The sequence below is a fragment of the Pantherophis guttatus genome, chromosome 4 (assembly GCF_059756535.1).
Source record: "Pantherophis guttatus breed Tessera chromosome 4, ASM5975653v1, whole genome shotgun sequence".
NCBI lineage: Eukaryota > Metazoa > Chordata > Lepidosauria > Squamata > Colubridae > Pantherophis > Pantherophis guttatus.
This window is the reverse complement of record NC_142066.1, coordinates 19,647,494-19,660,742: the sequence shown is the minus strand read 5'-3', so window position 1 is coordinate 19,660,742 and position 13,249 is coordinate 19,647,494.

Sequence of the window (13,249 nt, the reverse complement as noted above, 5' to 3'; positions counted from 1 at the left end):
ACATTACTTTTAGTATTTTCTCTAACTCCTTAGAGATTGAAGATAAGAATGCATAATTGATAAGGATTGTACAGGTGTAGACATGCTCAGGTGCAGAAACCAACTTGTGATACACAGGGTATTGTAACCTGCAATTAAGGACAAAATAATAGTGACGGGGGACAGAAAGAACTCAATGAGATATGTAAAAAGTTTTGTTCTCCAGGATCTTCATTTGGCTTCCAACTGAGAAAACAGCTGAATTCGAATGGAAATTTCAGTCATCAATTAAACAACAAAGTAAATCAAATCAAATTGCATTAAATGAAATTTGGATCACACTGTTAAGAAGCACCTTTCTCTTCAAATATTCTAAAAATAATACAATTAATCAAAATACTGGTATTGTCCGAATTTTGTTTGATATGCCTGTTGGTCACCAAATGTACTTATTTGTGTCACACTTATAATATTAGCGGTCAGCCTTTGCTTATTTTATTGCTTGATTGCTTCATTGCTCGGCTGCCATTTTAACGGGGGGAGGGGGGAGCTGTTTGAATGTCTGGGAGGGGGGAAGTGGTGGAGAAGAAAGGAGAAAGTTTTCTTAGGTTTCTTCAGCGTTTTCTGTGCAGCTGTGAAGAACGGTGATAACCTGTCAAGGTCAACCGTCGTGGCATACCAGGAGGATGGCATCAACGGAAGCTGCACCCCACATGACCCCTGGGGGAGATGTGGATTCTGACTGGACAATTAGGGGAGGGTTTTAAGGATGCTTTCTATATGTGATTTTTGTGCCTATTGCCTCAGACCTTGCTTTTCTTTGGTTGCATTCAGTTCATACTCAGTAAAAGTACCTTTCTCTGTGAAAATGGAGTCAGGGTTTTTCTTTCTTGAGTGTTGAAAGGAGGCATACCTGACATTAAGCAAGGTCTGCAATTAACAGCCAACCCAGAAAACTTCCATGGGGGCTGGGCAAACTATGTCTGATCAAGACTGTGACCTGGAACAGATGGGAGTAGCTGCCTCAGCGACTCCCTCATAACACCCCAGTTGGGAGCCTTCAGACTGGATGACTAATTTACAGCTGGAGGAGAAGCCGGAAAGAGCCAAATGGTCCCTGGGTATGGGGAGGTTACCAGAACTGGAGAAGGTCCCCCCAAGGAGTAACAACTGCCAGAAGCCAAGGCAGAGATGCTGCCTGGAAGCAAGAGCAGAAAGAAGATCATCTGATCACCCATGCTTTGCAATTACTGAGAGAGGCTGCGGAGAGTCGTAAAGCCCGTGAAAGGTATGGATTGCCTGCCAGGGGGGAGGATGAATGCCCCGGGGGTGGAACGGAGGCTGCTGCTTGTGTGGAAGAGAGAGTCCAAGCCCGGGAAGAGACAGCTCAGGCCTCCAGATCCCAAGTAGCTACTGCAGCCCAGGCCCCCCGATGGACAGGCCCTGCCACGGAGGCAAAGCAAGCCCAAAATTCCCTTACTATCAGTAAGATATGGGGGAGATCTGAAAGGACTGGGATTCTTTTTAACCCAAGTGTGGAACCACATGCAGGACTGGGGGGAGGATTTCCCCTCAGATGCCACACATTTGTGAGGTGCATTACCAGGGCCCTGGAGGGGGTGGCACTGAGTGGATGGTGGGGCTCCATAATGAAGATTCCCTTCTGATGAGGAATTATGACCAATTCATAGCAGCCCTCAGAACATGGTTTGAGGACTTGTTAGCCAAGCGAAGGGCGAGAATTAGAATGAAGTCCATACAACAGGGACGGAGATCGGTGGCAGAGTACACCCAGGAGTTCCGCAAGTTGGCACCCTACATGTGGCATGTCGCGAAGAGGGGGTTGAGGGGCTTTTTATATAAAGTTTTAGTGAATGTGTTAAGGGGTTCCGGGGGGGGGGAAGGTTGGATCAGAAGTAAGGCCGTGGGTATGGGGGATAACCCACTAAGGGGAGGGCCAGGTATGGCTGTGGAGCACGGCACAGGGGGTGGGGGGACCGGGGTCAAGGGGGGGCTAAAGTTCATCCAGATAAAGTTTTTACCATCAGTACTGTGGGTGGGAGGGGTAGATATGGCGGGAGAAGGGGGCCATATCGTGTTAGGGGAGTACACGCCCGCTGTCTTCGAGTGTGGTGCGCTCCGGCCCCCAAAGCTCCACTCGTTCTCCAGGTGGTGCAGATCCTCAGGACCCTGGCCTCCGTCTGATGTTATACAATGCCAGGTCTGTAGTAAATAAAGACCCCCTCATTTGTGATCTTGTTCAGGAGGGGGAGCGGACCTGGCAGGTATTACGGAAACCTGGTTGGGCCAAGAGGGGGGGTCCGTCTCGTTGAAATGTGCCCACCAGGTTTCTGCGCATTCCATCAGCTGAGGTTGCAGGGTAGGGGCGGGGGGGTAGCGGTTATTATTAACAAAGGTCTGAGACCGAGGGAGGCCACTGTTCCTCAGATGGCCGGCTCTGAATCCCTCCTTGTGAAATGGGGTCAAGGGGTTCAGATGGGTTTGCTGATCACGTACCTGGCTCCCTGCCATGTGGCAGCAGCCCTGCCCGAGCTACTCAGCGTCATCGCCACGGTGGCAGTTGAGACCCCTAGGCTTATGGTCATGGGGGATTTCAACTTGCCGTCCATCGGTGAGGCATCTGAGGTGGCTCGGGAGTTCATGGCTTCCATGACAGCCATGGACCTGACCCAGTTAATTCATGGCCCTACCACATGGGGGGAAACACGCTGGATCTGGTTTTTGTCTCTGGACAGTGGTTGAGTGATCTTGAGATAGGGGATATAGTTGCCAAGCCCTTGTCATGGTCAGATCACTCTCTCCTTCGTCTTGACCTCCGAACCGCTGCACCCCACCGTAGGGAGGCAGAGCCTGTAAGATGGTTCCGCCCCAGGCACCTGATGGAACCTGATAGGTTCCAGATGGAGCTTGGGCCATTTCCTGAGGTTCTGGCACATGCCTCGGCTGGAGACCTAGTGGCCACCTGGGATAGGGCAGCCGCTGGAGCTCTGGACCAGGTCATGCCTTTGCGGCCTCTGACCCGGCGCCGATCTCATTTGGCTCCTTGGTTTACTGAGGAGCTAAGGGAGTTGAAGCGCTGGAAAAGATGCCTAGAGAGTAGTTGGAGGGCCAGTCTTTCAGAATCGGACCGGACACTGGTAAGATCTCATATTAGGAATTACCTAGTGGCGATAAAAGCAGCGAAATGTAGCTATTTTGCTGCTCTTATTGCATCATCAGATAACCACCCGGCCACCCTGTTTAGGGTGACCCGCTCCCTGCTCCACCAGGAAGCGCGGGAGGACCCCTTGGAGGGTAGAGCCCAGGATTTTGTTCAGTATCTGCATGACAAAATCACTCAGATCCGGGAAGATTTGGACTCCGACTGGGTAGTCTCAGGGGGAGGGACTGGGGCAGGTCTTGAGAATGTTATCTAGGATGAGTTTGATCCTGTGACCCCTGAGGACATGGACAGGATTCTGGGTAGCCTGAACGCGACCGCTTGTTTATTGGACCCGTGCCCCTCCTGGTTAGTGCTGGCTTCCCGGGAGGTGACGCGAGGCTGGCTCCAGGGGATTATAAATGCTTCGTTGGGTGAGGGTGACTTCCCCGCCGCCTTGAAAGAGGTGGTGGTGAGGCCTCTCCTCAAGAAGCCTTCCCTGGACCCAGCAGTGTTGGCTAATTATCGTCTGGTCTCCAACCTTCATTTTGTGGTGAAGGTTGTTGAGAGTGTGGTTGCGCGACTGCTCCCCTGGATGAAATGACATATCTGGATCCGTTTCAGTCGGGCTTCAGGCCTGGGTACAGCACGGAAACGGCATTGGTCGCGTTGGTTGATAATCTCTGGAGGGCTCGGGACAGGGGTTGCTCCTCTGTCCTGGTCCTATTAGATCTCTCAGTGGCTTTTGATACCATCGACCATGGTATGATGCTGCACCGGCTGGAAGAGTTAGGGGTGGGGGGCACTGTCCTACAGTGGTTCTCCTCCTTTCTCTCTGACTGGTTGCAGTCTGTGTTGGCAGGGGGCAGAGGTCGTCCCCGAGGCCCCTCGTATGTGGGGTGCCACAAGGGTCGGTCCTCTCACCCCTTCTGTTCAACATTTATGTAAAGCCGCTGGGCGAGATCATCCGTGGTTTTGGGGTGAAGTTCCATCAGTACGCTGATGATACCCAGCTGTACATCTCCACCCCAGACCACCCCAACGATGCCCTTGAAGTGATGTCCTGGTGTCTGGAGGCCGTGCGGATCTGGATGGGGAGGAACAGGCTCAGGCTCAACCCATCCAAGACCGAGTGGCTGTGGTTTCCGACGTCCCGATATAGTCAGTTGACTCCATCACTGACTATTGGGGGCAAGTCTTTGGCCTCCACAGAAAGGGCTCACAATCTGGGAGTCCTCCTGGATATGCAGCTGTCCTTGGAGGAACATCTGACAGCTGTAACCAGGGGGACCTTTTGTCAGGTTAGGCTGATTCGCCAGTTGCGGCCCTTTCTGGATCGGAACTCCATACACACAGTCACTCATTCCCTCGTCACCTCCCACCTGGACTATTGTAATGCTCTCTACATGGGACTCCCCTTGAGGAGCACATGGAGGCTCCAACTGGCGCAGAGTGTGGCCGCGTGGGTGGTTATGGGAGCAACATGGCGCTCCCGTGTAACACCTCTCCTGCGTGAGCTGCACTGGCTCCCGGTGGTCTTCCATGTGCGCTTCAAGGTTTTAGTGACCACCTTTAAAGCGCTCCATGGCTTAGGACCTGGTTATTTATGGGACCGCCTACTACCACAAATAGCCTCCCACCGGCCGGTACGCTCTCATAGAGAGGGTCTCCTCCGGGTGCCATCAGCCAAGCAGTGTCGACTGGTGGTCCCCAGGGGGAGGGCCTTCTCTGTGGGGGCACCCACTATTTGGAACGAGCTCCCCCCGGAGATACGGAGGATCCCGGATCTGCGCACCTTCCACCGTGCTCTTAAGACCCTCTTATTCCAGCAAGCTGGCCTGGCCTAATTTTTTCTCCCCTTTCTTTTAAATTTTAAATTAAAATCCCAATAAATTTAAAACAAATAATTTAAAATTTAAAATTTAAAATTTAAAATTTAAAATTTAAAATTTAAAATTTAAAATTTAAAATTTAAAATTTAAAATTTAAAATTTAAAATTTAAAATTTAAAATTTAAAATTTAAAATTTAAAATTTAAAATTTAAAATTTAAAATTTAAAATTTAAAATTTAAAATTTAAAATTTAAAATTTAAAATTTAAAATTTAAAATTCAAAATTTAAAATTTAAAATTTAAAATTTAAAATTTAAAATTTAAAATTTAAAATTGTTTTAAATTTATTGGGATTTTAATTGTCGTGGGCCAATATTATTTAATTTGGTTTTAAATTGTTCTTAACTTTTGTATTTCTGTATTTTATCTTGTGCCTGTTCACCGCCCTGAGACCTTCGGGAGTAGGGCGGTATACAAATTTAATAAAACATAAAACAAACATAAACATACATGGGAGGGTGGTCAGAAGTAGCCCTGCTGGAGAGTTATAAAGGTAGGCTAAATGAGGATTGCTGCTCCTGAGGGGCCCCTAGGGATCTGCAGAGCTGGTACGTGCTGGCTGCAGATGTGGAGATAGACTTGGCCAGAGATCGGTTCCAATATGGGCGCACCTGGAATCAGCCACCCTCCTCATCCCACAAGGGGGTGCCAAAGACCGCATTGGGGCCAGCAGGCTCCAAGCCGAAGTCCTCCATGTGTTTCAGATGTGGGAAGGAGGAACACCAAGTAGCTGAGTGTTTCTCTAAGCCTGGAACCAAGGCGACTCCTATTGGAGGGAAGAGAGCCAAGAAAGCACCAGTGAAAGCCCGCAAAACCACCCTAAAAGGAGTAGAAGTTGTTGAGTTCGCTCCCCTGAAACAGGGCGAGTTGGGAAGTCTGACCATCACCAATGACAGCGAAACTGAAACTGATTCCGACGAGGACCTCCTGATAAGTCAGAATGGAGGCCCCATGATCAACCCCGTGAGAAGTAGTAGAACTAAAAGTACCATCCATTGGGGCCCACGGGCAGATGCTAGCCCTTTTAGATTCGGGATGCACCAGGTGTGTCATCAGCCCAGACATTGTAGAACAGATGGGTCTAAGACTGAAAACGATGAAAAGGCCCATTGCATTCTGTCAGATAGACGGATCGGTGGCTGGGGGGGGGGCGCAGTCCATTTTGTAACCGAACCAATCAAGATGAGGATAGGGGATCACCTAGAGACTTTGAGTTTTATTGTGGCCCCGGGCATGGAACGGCCCCTCCTACTTGGGCTGCCCTGGCTCCGAAAATGGAACCCACATATAAATTGGAAAACTGGTGTGTTGCGCATCTGCTCAATCAACAAGAGAAGAGAGGGGAGGACCCCTATTGCGTGGCCAAAGTGGCGAGCGAGGGGGTGGCAACTGCAATGAACCACATTGTGGGGGAAGAAAAGATCCCAAAAGAGTACCGGGACCTCCGGGAGTGTTTAGTGAAAAGGCATCAGATGTGCTGACCCCCCACCGGCTGACAGACTGTAGCATAGAAATCCTTCCTGGGATAAAACTCCCTAAACCAAAAAACTACCCCATGACCCCCTGGGAGTTGGGGGAACTGAGAGAGTTTATTGATAAAAACCTAAAACGCGGCTTTATCCAACTGGCTAGGCTGCGGGTAGCCGCCCTGGTACTATTTCGGGAGAAGAAGGATGGGTCTTATCGCCTGGTGGTTGACTACCAAAACCTAAATGCCATCTGCGTAGAAAACGTCTACCTACTGCCTCTCATGAAGGACATGCTAGCCCACCTGGGAAAAGGAAATTTTTTTACTAAGTTGGACTTGCGGAAGGCATATTATAGAGTTCGGATTAAGGAAGGTGATGAATGGAAAACTGCTTTCAACTGCCCGCTGGGATGTTTCTAGTTTCGGGTGCTCCTTTTTGGACTACAAGGAGCCCCTGCTGTGTTCATGCAACTGATTAACGAAGTACTGCACAAACACCTTTACAAGGGGGTTCTGGTCTACCTTGATGACATCCTTATTTACACTGAGACCATGGATAACCACGTAAAACTGGTGAGGGCTGTCCTGAAAAAACTTAGAACTGCTGAACTGTATGCTAAGCTATCAAAATGCGAATTCCACCAGACTAAAATTGACTATCTGGGGTACTGCATCTCACAAGAGGGGATAGAAATGGATCCAGGAAAGGTCTGGGCCATGTTGGAATGGGCTTCCCCATGCACCCACAAACAACTACAAAGTTTCATGAGTTTTGCTAATTTCTATTGACAGTTCATCTCCTCATTCACAAAAATTGCCTTACCAATTACTAATCTTCTGAAAATGAAAGGAGAGGAGAGGCCAAAACCCTCCTGGCCTCTCGAGTGGACTATGGGCTGTCAGGCAGCTTTTTGAGAAACTGAAATGATTATTTGCTGCAGAACCAGTCCTTAAACATCCTGCCATGGAAGCCCCATTTGTTGTATAGGCTGACGCCAGCTGTCAGGTATTCTTCCTTCAAAGTCCAAGAAAGAATGATCCAGACTCCATTGTTTATAGAAGCAGGTACTTTTACTGGAAAATGAAGTGATCGCAAACAAAGAAAAGCAGAATCTGAGACAAGAGCGCAAAAATTACAGATAGAAAGCATCCCCTCCCACTGTCCAATGTAAATCATCCAATCCAAAGGTCTCCCAGGGGTCAGGTGGAAGCACATGTCTGGTGGTGTCATCAATCAGGAATGCCCTGGCCTTTGACCCGATAGCAGCTTCAAAGATGTAACACTATATTTTAGGATTTACTTTTGTTTCTCTGTCCAGCATGCTTATAACTCAAAGCCAGCTCCCCCCTCCCCCGTTACCATGGCAGCCAAAGCAGGAAAAAGCAGAGGCTGACACCAGCAATGTGGCCATCGGGGCGGTGTTACTCCAAACAAATGCAGAGGGGAAGCTGCAACCCAGTGCCTATACCTCTCAGAAATTATCAGAGACCGAGAGAAGGGCCATATGGGGGAAAGAGGCTTTTGCTGTTCATTGGGCACTGTTAACATGGAGGCACTTCCTTGAAGGGGCAAAGCACCCGTTTGAGGTGTGGAGTGATCACAAAAACTTAGAAGCTTTGAAAATGCCACAAAAACTTTGTCTAAGCAAGTCCGCTGGGCTCAACACTTTAAACAATTTAATTTCTCCCTGTGTTACCTTCCTGGAGGGAAGAACTTTAAGGCAGATGCCCTTTTGAGACTGTCTCAATACAATAGCATTAGAGAGGAAGTGATTCATCTGGTTATCCCCTTGAAACAGCTGGCAGCACCAATGGTTACTAGAGCCCAGACAAAAGTAGATCTAACCTTGTCTGGCGACTTGAGCAAGCAGCTGAAAGAAGCTCTAAAAACTGATGAGTGGTTTTTAGCCCACTCCAATGAGTGTACACTTCAAGAGGGGCTCACATGGGTGGAAGCTAAACTGTAGGTCCCCGCCAGCCTGAGAGGAAGAGTAGTACAATACGCCCATGATGCTAAAATCGCTGGGCATTTTGGTTTCATGAAGACATTATACTTAGTTAAATGACAATTCTGGTAGCCAGCACTGAAGAAAGACATAGAAGCATATGTGGCGAGTTGCACCACATGTGCTTTAGCAAAGAGGCCTCCTGGGAAACACCTAGGCTGCTCAGAGTGTAGGTAGGCCGGGAGCCCCACGGAAGGAAATTTCTGTGGATTTTATTGTTGAACTTCCGAAAGTGGAGGGAATACAGTCATTTGGGTGGTTACTGATTTATTTTCTAAACAAGTGCATTTTATCCCATCTCCCAAGATCTCTTCGGCTAAAACTTTTGCAAAGTTGTTTGCCCAACACGTGTACAGATTGCATGGAGCTCTGTAGCAAATAATTTCAGACAGAGGGGTCCAGTTCACCCCCGACTTTTGGAAGGAGTTCCTGGGATTGTTAGGCTCCGCCTAGGGATTAAGCTCCACCCACCACCCTCAGACCAATGGGGCTTGTGAAAGAACTAACTCGGTGTTGGAACAATAACTTAAATGTTACATAAATTATCAGCAAAATAACTGGGCAGACTTGTTGCCATTTGCAGAGGTTGCCTACAATAACTCTATATACAGCAGTACTGGGTTTACCCCATTTAAGGTAGACTCCAGCCAAGATTTTGTCCCCATCCTGGAGTTACCTCAGGAAAACCCACAGATACCTTCTTTGGCTGACTGGATTGAGCAGCTACGTGGTATCTGGTCTGTAATACGTAAGGCCCTAGATGAGGCTCACCAAGCTTATAAAGTCCAAGCTGATAAGAAAAGACTTCAGGGTAAAGATTGTAAAGTAGGAGATAGGGTGTTCCTTTCCACCAAGTACTTGCAAACTAGCCAAAAGTTGAATAAACTTGGACCCAAATACATGGGTCCTTTCCCTATCGTACACATAGTTAACCTGGTTATGGTGCAATTAGAATTGCCTAAATCCTTGTGAAGGATTCATCTGGTATTTCATGTCAGTTTGCTGAAACCAGAATGTTCATCCCCTTTGCGTCTGGACCAAGAACCTCCTCCGGTACCCGTACTTATTGAAGGAGAACAGCATTTTGAAATCAAAGAAATATTGGATTCAAGGAAACATCGCGGTAAGGTGCAGTACTTGATGGCCTGGAAACATTTCCCATTAGCTCAGTCTGAATGGGTAAATAAGTGAGATGTTAGAGCTCTGAAGCAGCTGCAATTATTTTATTCCAAATACCCTGATAAACCTTAATCCTGGAGTAGTATTCATGTTCTTGGTTATGTAATTATCTATTTTCCCTTATTCTGTTTTTTTTTTTTTTTTTGTAGGAATAACGTCTCTTCTGCAGGGGGGCCGAATGTCAGCCTTCGCTTATTTTATTCCTTGATTGCTTCATTGCTCGGCTGCCATTGTAACAGGGGAGGGGGAGCTTTTTGAATGTCTGGGAGGGGGGAAGTGAACTGGTGGAGAAGAAGGGAGAAAGTTTTCTTAGGTTTCTTCAGCGTTTTCTGTGCAGCTGTGAAGAACGGTGTTAACCACTCAAGGTCAACCATAGTGGCATACCAGGAGGATGGCACCAATGGAAGCTGCACCCCACATGACCCCTGGGGGGGATGTGGATTGGATAATCTTGACTGGACAATTGGGGGGAGGGTTTTAAGGATGCTTTCTATATGTGATTTTTGCCTCAGAATTTGCTTTTCTTTGGTTGCATTCAGTTCATACTCAGTAAAAGTATGAGACCGCCTGCTGCTACCGATAACCTCCCACCGGCCAATATGCTCTCACAGAGAGGGCCTCCTCAGGGTGCCGTCGGTCAAGCAATGTCGGCTGGTGGCCCCCAGGGGGAGAGCCTTCTCTGTGGGAGCACCCACCCTCTGGAACAAGCTACCTCCCGGAATACGGCTGATTCTGGATCTCCGCACTTTCCGTAATTCCCTGAAGACGTTTTTATTTCAAGAAGCTGGCCTGGCCTGAATAGGTTTTAGGGGTTAGTTTTTTAATTGTATTGCTAGGGGTTTTAAATTGGGGCGGCCGTTTAATTTAATTTATTTTTAATTATTCTAACTTTTATATTGTATGTTATTTTAATTCTCGGCTGTTCACCGCCCTGAGTCCCTTTGGGGAGAAGGGCGGGATATAAATTTAATAAATAAATAAATAAATAAATAAATAAATAAATAAATAAATAAATAAATAAATGTACCCTTTTCTATGAAAATGGAGTCAGGGTTTTTCTTTCTTGACTACTGAAAGGAGGCACACCTGACATTAGCATTAGCACTACATAATTTTTCAATGCAGATTTTCCCTTTTGGGGAAATCAGTAACAGAAGTAGAATAACTTCTACTTCTTGGCACATTTGGGGCATTTCCTGATCTTCTATATGGGTCCTTAACTGAAGCCCAATTTTAGAGACAGAGGGGGAGAGGGAGAGGGAGGGAGAGGAGAGGAAGAGAGAGAGAAACCCATGACTTTATGTGTATATACATATACATATACATACACATAAATATAAATGTACTATACATACATAGATTTTTTCCAAACTTTGCTGTTTCAGTAAAAGAGAATATTTGTAGCTAAGAGTTGAACTGTGTGGACCTTAGTGCTCTCTGAGCTTGGTTGTTTTTTTCTTGCAGATTTTTCATTGGATTAGTAGATAACATTATCACTACTACAAAGGAGTGGGGTTTGCTCTCATTGTATATGGTGGCTTGTCCTGTCAGTGAGCTCTTCCTGGTTCCTTGATTAGACTGTTGTTTACTGTTAGCTTGTTTGACTGCATTACTAGTTTCTTGATTGGACTTGTTTACTTGGTTGTTGGTGTAGCATTAATCTTTCTGTTGATTGCTGTTGATTGCTGGTGAGTATTTTAAACTTTTTGTTTTCTTTTTGGCTTTTGGATTGTCTCTTTTGAATGATATATAGTTGTTGTTACCTCTATATGCATTTTTGGACTTGCTTGGTCTCTGATTCTCAGTTCAACCTATGGTTTCCCAGTTGAAACTATGGTTAAGTCATTCCATGTGTTCTGACATGGAAATTAGCATGGAAATTAAGGAACTCATGTCTTCTGATGATGATTGCTAGTTGGTGTTCATGGATGTGCTTCTGACTTTGTTCCTATACAGGGCCTGTTACAGTCCTTACACTATATGTTGTATACACTATATGTTGTATTTCTACTCTGGGACTGCTGGGTCTTTTGATTTACTTTGGATGCTTTGGAGGACTTTAATTGTGTTATAAGATACAGTAAAGCCACCTGGTTTGCCCTTTGCTGTATATTACTCTTGTAAGTAATTATATGTTGTGTTAGTTATTTGTGTTATGAAATTTACATTGACAAGTAGATAATATTATGGAATTGTCAAACTGCTTAAAGATTTCAATCCCTAATCCTAGAAATACTTACACATATATCCTTTTTTTATTTTCTCAGTTCTGTTTTAGAGGTTTACCTACTGCCAACAGATTTACCATCATTTCTATGAGTTACATCTTTTTTAGACATGCTCAAACCAACGTGATACACAAAGTATCACAGGGTATCATAAGGGTTACAGGGTATTGTAACTTGGAATTAAGGACAAAATAATAGTGACGGGGGACAGAAAGAACTAAATGAGAAATGTAAAAAGTTTTGTTCTCAGACTATTAACTCTGGAGGGCCATGATTTACAACTGGGTTGGCAAGCCTTCTTGTGGCATGAGAAAAGCAAAACCCATGGTTACTATCAAAGACATTTCATAAGGAATGCACTATTGTTAGTATGGGAGAAAATTAGAGGACATTATTTGAGGAAACCAGTTTGGCTTTCAACAGTGGAAGCACTGATCCACCGAAATGTCATTAACAGTGGGAATATTGTTAGATATAAAGATATTATGAATGAAAAGGGAGAACTTAAATCTAAACAAGAGCTGAGTGATCAAGGGATCAACATGGCATGGTATTCACAAGTACAGATACATTCTAGATATGAGAAAGATGCTAAATATGGTTTCTATAAAGAATTAAGAGAATTAGAGAAGATGTTATCAGGGACAGAAGAAAGATTAATTAAAAAGCTGTATAATTACTTATTGATCATTAAACTGGAAGATGAACAAGTGAAGGAGACAATGATAGCATGGGCAAAAAAAATTGGTTACACAATAGAATTAGATAAATGGCAGAAGTGGTGGGACAGGAACTATAAACTAACAATGTCAACTGCATATAAAGAAAATCTGTATAAGATATTTATAGATGGCATCTTGAACTGGCAAGGTTGGCAAAGATTTTTAAACACAAGTCAGCTAAATGTTGGAAATGTCACCAGATACCTGGGACATATTTTCATATGTGGTGGACATGTGTAGAAGCAAAAAAAAAATATTAGATAAAAATAAAAAAATTGTTGGGAATTTTACCTGAAACTTATAGTAAAGGGAATGCATATTTAATTAAACATGTATTAACTGCAGATAGAATTGTATTTGCACAGATGAGAATGTGAGTAGGGAGACTTCCGGTTTTTGCTAGCTCCGGTGAAGACGGTGCCTTTTTAAGGACCGCCAGCCCCGCCGTTTGTAGAGCCGCTTCGATCGTGAGAAGCAGCTTGAAAACTCCAGAATCTGCAGGATTTGAAGGAGAGAGCAAGCAAGGCGCAGGTTGAGCCCCTGTGAGCCCCCAGAAGTTTGCTATTGGGGGGGAAACAGGCGCGGCTCCCTTTCAACTTGCGAAGACTCCGAGC